Genomic DNA, 6,662 nt, shown 5'->3' with positions numbered 1-6,662 from the left:
GGATTGTCAAATTTGAAACAGCTATTTCTGAGAATCGAAACATATGTCAAAAATAATAATTATGTAATGATAACTTTTAAATGACCAAATTTGTATCCAATTATTGACTTATTTATTTATTTTCGATATTTCAATGACAGCAAATTGCTCTTTATCGCGAACAAAGAAGTGATTCATGGAATACATTACATTATACCAGACGTAAATATAAATTGATGATCTCAACCATCCATCACATTAAACATTGATCTATTGTGTTAGTTAAATATAAACATTACGAAGTTTTTAAAAAATTCCAAAATCTTTAGTCTTACTAATGTGCAACAAAAAAAAAAAAAAAAAAATTAGCACAAAAGAAAAAACTGGGGCCTCAAAGTTTGTAATTCAACATACTGCTCAATTTTTTTTAGTAAATGAGCCTATCGTATACCATGGTAAGGTAAAATAAAGTCACGCAATACCAACTCGGATATTTCGTGGGTACTTGAGTGTCAGTATATAATACTATATGCGTAAGCACAGGAGAAAATTTTACTTTCGTTGTGCTTGAAAACAAGTAAAAATGTATTCAAGGGATAGTCACGAGTGACATGAAGATTTGAATCGTATTGACATTTTAAATTGAAATATCAAACAATTTACATAAATGTGTATCTGTTTGGATTTACTATATGATATGTAGTAGACGCAATATGAAAGCGATATTTGTTTAGTTGATTAAAAAAAAACATGTTTTAACGTAAAAATTTACTGAAAACTATGTGATATCTTGTTCACACTTATTTCTGTTTGTTTTTTTTTTTGTTTTTCGTTCCAATAAACAAACAACTTTATGTAAGTATCTTTAAGATTTTTTCTTTTTTTCAATTTTATACGTTCACGTGTACATAGTAGTTGGTTCAACGTCTTGTTTGTTACAATAATAAATTTACGTCCCCTTTTAATGAGTAAGGCCTTTATAATAACTGAGTGTGTACAAGTAACCGTAGATTTAAACGTGAAACTTCAACAGTTAGAAAAGATGGAGCTGCTAAGTTTCACTAATGACGAAAACTGACATTAGACGAGATGTATAACAAAGTGTATTTTGAGAAGTTCGTACCTTGAAAACATATTTTTGTATCTAACAAAAGATGTGAAAATCGCATCATTTATCTAGACAGAAAAACTTTTCGTTTTAATTAGTCATTAAATCTATAATATTTATTTTGGTACAAAAAATAAAGAAACAGAGGTAAATTTATAACAAAAATGAAAAATTAACAAAGAAAGAACATATTTTCGTAAAAATTAAAAGAAACTTCGAAACATAAAGTACTACAAATTTATGATTCACCAAAGAGCCAATAAGATAAAAAAGCTTTAAACTACAACTAGTCTCATTACGACACCATTATGATGCCATAAAAACAAAATATTATGAGGACAATTGAATCAATAAAATGTATAAATTATTTTAGTACAATTAAAGTAACTATTATTTGTTTTTATGGTTACGTACAGATATGTGTACCAAAAAAATTGTTCCTCGATGCGTACTAAAGTTACGAGAGCGCGACACAAGCACATGATGTACCTATACGTAAAGTTACAATAAATAAAATTTTCTGTCCGAATGAAATAAGAGTAACACTGAGATACATTCCTATGTACATTATAGCATATTAAAAGAAGAAAAAAATAAGTAATAAATATAAATAAATAATATGATTACAAAAACGATCGTCCCGACTTGACGCCGTTACTGTAACATTGACATATCCTCCTAACATTATATTTTTGTACTTCCATTGTATTCGGGTCGGCCAATCGATAACTCGAAAAAGAGAGCCCTTACAAATCGTCATGTGATCTTTCGATGAGCAAATGGTCATAAAAGCGATGATTTCACGTAAACAAAATCACGCATATATTGTGTTTATCTCCACGTATAATGTAGTTATACCGTTGCTTTAGGTTTCAATAAATGATAAATGAAATGCATAGTTGTGCTTTTGAATTGTACTTTAAGTAAGAAATGTGATAGTGTCATTAAAGTACATTACAAAAAAAATAATTGTCTGGCATCAAAAAAATTTTATCTATCCAGTATTCGTTCTGAAAAATAAATCAGTTGTAGTATGGTGTATTTTGGGAGCGAGTTTAAAAATTTATATGAATGCAGCAGTTATTAGAATGTAATTGTACAAGTTGTAAAAATTGTATTTGGGACTTGGAATTCTATTTCTATGCTGAAAAAATTTTATTTTAAATAGTTTCAGAGGCTGTCCATAATAATACCTACAATTTTACAAGCAAATTGCATTTTTCAAACCACTTTTTCTAAATATAGTTAATAAAGTCCACGTTTATCATCTAGGCTTACTTTATATAATTTTGGTGATTTGAAAAGTAATTATTCACGAATAGGCAAAAAAAGAAGATGTCCCGTTCCTCGTAAAAAAGGTTCACATAAATTCAATCTGACATTTCATCCATGAGTTGGATCGTCTATAGTACGAATTTGTTATACAAGTTCAATAAGTGTGATTGCAAAATAGCGTTGCAATATAAAAGCTCATGTTGTGTACACATCGTGCAGTTCACTGTAAAATTGTTCATTTTGCTTTTTTTATACCTTTCTTAGATTTTCGAGATCGTTGTCGAGGTGCACACACAATTGTTTTGTTTACAGATAACATAGACAAGAACGATCGTGTCTCTAGAAATGTTATTTTTTCGAATAGCTTAGAGACTCAATAGCGCAATGTTGAAGTTTCATTCTATTGTCTTGTGAGAATTGTTTCATTTTCGTAAAATTTGAAAGATACGAAGAAACAAAAGACATTAAAATTATTTTTCAAAAATCGACAATTTTGAAATACATTTTTCAGTCGACTTATCGCGAATCTATCAAGTAAAAAAAAAAGAAAAGACACAAAATTACTGTATGATTTCTAGTAATTAAATTCAGCTCTCCACTAACGCTGAATGAAATCAGACCACCTCATCGACACGAAGTACCCTTTTTTTTTTTTTTTTTTTGTCAGTCGTCGGGTCTCTCAGGAAAACCAATACTTACAAAACGAAACGCGCAAGGAAAAGCAATAAAAGCGGCTAGCCGAAGGCTGTACACGCACGAGAGGCACTGATGGAGTAAATATAAATTCATCGCCCGCGACACTATCCATTCCTTTCGCGAGTTGCTTTAGATGCATTCAACGTGAGAGAGCCCATTCGGTGAATGTGGCAGGATAATGTGTCCTTCGCTATGTTTGGCTGAGAGGATGTGTACTTTATTGCGATCGGAGCTGCAGAAAGAGATTGAAAAATCGATTGACCGGGTGAAAAATTATTATTTGCAAATTGGGCAGATTACGTTCTCTGATTTTCCACATTTGACATCACCGCAGACACACAGACCTCGACAACGATCGTTAAATGAACTAACTGATCGACAGCTTTACGAAGATAATTGCAATAAACGCGGGAAAGGAATGGAACGATTAAACAAAGAAAAGCTTGCAAAAATAGAAACCATTGCGCATTTAATTAATACATTATGATATATTAAATTACAATGCATTATATAAATATCGTATTAATGTAATATATAAAAATACATAATTATGTAATATTTTCAATTATATTGTACTGTATAAAATTAATAATACATGAAGATGATATGATACACGCGTAATGTATTATTTTCATGTATAACAAATTGGTGGCTCATATTCAATGACTCTTTATAAGCTTAATAGTACGATCGTAAGTTTAAATTTTAATAATTGCAAAATTTTCTAATTGTTTTTGAGGTGCTGCGAAAAATGAGAAACCTTATTTTGTATATAAATAAACACCATATGCGATGATTATTTATAAAGTACTGCTACAATTTTAAATAAACATCATGTAAATATTTATGTATTGTACATTTAATTTTATTTCTCGTTAATAGCGAATATTTTCTGTATTTGCTGTTTTTGTGTCGTGAAAAAAATGTCATGTTTTGTTACGAAATTGTATTAAAAAATTATTACTATGTACAATTACAAATACATGAACAAACACAAGTGAAGCTGTGTTTCAAAAGCAATTATGCTTCAGAAAATGGGCATTATGGGTTAAATATTAAAATTTGTTGAAGTTGCATAAATCATTTTTTTAAGATAGGTATTTTTCCGAGAGTGATAAGTTTATTAAAAATAATTAAGAAAAAATTGCACAGCGTAGTATACTTAACTTGATTTAGTTTAATTGTGTGATGACAAAAAATGTACGAGAACTATGCGGATTAAATGTGCTGGAATTGTCAGTAATTAGAATGTGTAAGAATAAAAGTACTTACATACTTGATACAATCTTCAAAAAATTATGCATACGTGACAATCTTTTACACAAAATATTTTTATACTTCTTTTTTATAACCGTTCTTTTGTATATTTTCATTTTCGATAAGTATGTGTTACAATATAACATTTACATGCGTTAAAATGTAGATTATTTAACATTTTTCTTGTTATGCTCACTTCAAATTAAGTACATCAGCTATTGAGTTTTAAAAATTTGAAATTTTCATACAATTTTAAAGTATAGAATAGAAGTTCTGACTTATGTTTAATATTAAGTGTATACCATCTAAAAATGAATCAAATGAATTAAATTTTTCTAGCATGAACGTTTTTCGCACTCAACAAATTTTTACATGATTATTTCTTTTTTTTTTTTTTTGTAATCTCTATGGTGCACGATCATGAAGTATCGTGAGTGTTTCATTTGCACTGAAAGAAATTAAATTCTAGTCAATGTTTTGTTAGTTAAAACTAAAATGAAGTAAAAAATAACTGATTTGATGCTAAAAAAGTGTAAAGCACGTTATTTCCAGATAATAATCGATATAATTTCTACAAAAACTTTTCTAATATTTATCTTTTTGATTTGAACTACAGAAAATGCCATAAAGAGTAGAAAAGTAATTCTTTTATAAATTTTATCAATATTTTTCATTTGGCAAACACTTATTACACTGTAAAAAGTTTTAATGGAAGCACTAGTCAATTATGAGTCAACGTGAGCACGTGTTAAAAATAAAACGACGTTTATGCATGTGTATTTCAATAAGTACAATCCAGTTTAACGTGTATAATGCGTATACAAGCCTAAAATGCGTGGGCAATTCTTTGTAATGCCTAATTGTTACGAAGAAAGAAGAGATAAAATAAAAATCACGCCACTGTAATTGTTATTGCTTGGGACTTATCGAGGATACAAATAAAGCAAAAAAAAATATATTCATATATTGAGCTCGAGATAGCGTTATGACGTTTAAATTGTTTAAAAGTATGTTTGTTAAGTGTATTAACATTTAAGTATGTTGTCTATAATAAAACAATGATAAGTAATCATAATTTTGTGTTACTTTCCATACGATCCCTACTGGTAAAATAATATCAGTGTTGCACTTTTCAAAAGTTGCAACTTCCCTGGTAGAAAATTACTACATAAACTGGCTAGAAACGTTTCTACCAGGGTTGCATCATTTATTATATGTGATTTGAATTTAAATTATTTGCAATTGCTAAACCATATTAATATAACTAAATAAACCAAATTGTTAATTCTCAGTGTACCAAGGTAAAATGTTTGATGATATTTTTTTAAGTAGAAAAGATTTTTTTATTTTGTAAAAAGAACTTACCAATGACGCTTGATTGAGAAAGCTGTCACACCAAGTAAGTGGTAAATCTAAAACATTTTAGAAATTTATATACATTTTAAATGGTGGAGCTACAGTTTTTAAAAAAATAATTAGGCATACAATCATTACTGCGCAAAATTAAAAATGAAAATGATTTATTGTTGTTCGTACGATTATGAATGACCAGAGGAAGTTTATGTGTTGCTACGTTAAAAGTACCAATGACGATTATTCTTACTGTTTCCCCAGTCGCTTTTCAAACACGTGCTGTACAAACACATTATGTTTTGACGTGATATATGTTGGGCTTCCTCAATTTTGGAATTTCGTCAGCAAATTATAGATTAATTATTTAGTATTAAAGTGAATTTTATCATAAAGTATGCTATGATTTTCTTTAGAAAATAAAAGCTACAACGTTTTAATTTTTAACTTTAATATGGGTCATACATTTTTCCAATTAAATAAAAGTATACATTTTTAGGGTAGTCGCAAAAAAAAGTCTCCATAATCACGATTAACGAGTTCACATGAATTAAAAAGATCATAAACACTGACAATATAAGGAAAATACATTATTTTTGATGGTTTTAGTTGTCTTTAAAAAAAATTAAATGATTAAGACGAAACATTCATAGAAGTTAAAAAAAAAAAAAAAAAAAAAAAAAAAAAACATATTCAATGATAAGACAACTGAATGAATATCTCTCGATTTTCGGGAAATACCAGTTTTCAAAATAAACAAAGTGGAATTCTGATGAAATAATAAACAAAAACAGTACCATGTCATGCAGAAGATATGCAGTAAATAGATACATTATTATGTTGGGAAATCCCAAAGGGTGCGAACGACAATGAGCCAAGTGAGCCCCTTCGTCTACAAGTAACCGTATGGGCAGTAAATCAGAAACTAGTGTTAGTGGGGGGAAAAATAAAGAGAAAGAGAAAGAGACACAGGAAGAGGACGGGACTCCTTTTGAAC

At 28.8% G+C, this 6,662-nt stretch overlaps 1 protein-coding gene across 1 annotated transcript in view; it reads right to left on the bottom strand.

Moving 5' to 3' along the window:
* LOC106639296 (phytanoyl-CoA dioxygenase, peroxisomal-like) overlaps positions 1–5,715 on the bottom strand; it is a 74,193-nt gene extending 68,478 nt beyond the window's left edge. Inside the window, exon 1 of the mRNA XM_014352817.2 lies at positions 5,681–5,715. The gene's annotated coding sequence lies outside the window, so the exon portion shown is untranslated. The remainder of the gene's footprint in view (positions 1–5,680) is intronic.
* Positions 5,716–6,662: the final 947 nt, after the last annotated feature.

This window comes from Copidosoma floridanum, unplaced genomic scaffold, assembly GCF_036245765.1.
Source record: "Copidosoma floridanum isolate Cflo_tuat_1 unplaced genomic scaffold, Cflo_Japanese_pri ptg000019l, whole genome shotgun sequence".
Lineage (NCBI taxonomy): Eukaryota > Metazoa > Arthropoda > Insecta > Hymenoptera > Encyrtidae > Copidosoma > Copidosoma floridanum.
Note: the sequence above shows the minus strand (reverse complement) of the source record. Positions and strands in the feature narration are given on the sequence as shown.